At 65.0% G+C, this 257-nt stretch overlaps 1 protein-coding gene across 1 annotated transcript in view; it reads left to right on the top strand.

Moving 5' to 3' along the window:
• The window catches only part of SLC6A3 (solute carrier family 6 (neurotransmitter transporter), member 3), a 29,175-nt gene that overhangs the window by 6,044 nt on the left and 22,874 nt on the right, over positions 1-257 (top strand). The window lies entirely within an intron of this gene.

Here is a 257-nt window from a genome sequence, read left to right as displayed (position 1 = left end):
ACAGGACAGAGGCCTCACTGCAGACCAGCCGTCCACCACGGTCAGGGTGGCATGGCGCCAAAGACTGCGTGGCTCTCCGTTCTGCCCCAGCGGTCAGGAGCCCCTCAGTGGCTCTCCCAAATTCCAGGTCCTGTGACCCTGCGCAGGGCACTCTGACAGGCCCAGGGGGCTCTGCGTGGTCAAGCATGGTCCTGGGTGATGTTGGGTGGACCCAGATGCCTCTGTCTGCCCTGGCTGGGCTGGGGGAGGGATGGTTA

Source organism: Bison bison, unplaced genomic scaffold (assembly GCF_000754665.1).
Source record: "Bison bison bison isolate TAMUID 2011002044 unplaced genomic scaffold, Bison_UMD1.0 scf7180017864377, whole genome shotgun sequence".
NCBI lineage: Eukaryota > Metazoa > Chordata > Mammalia > Artiodactyla > Bovidae > Bison > Bison bison.
The sequence above is the reverse complement of the archived record's forward strand: the minus strand, read 5'-3'. Positions and strand labels throughout refer to the sequence as shown.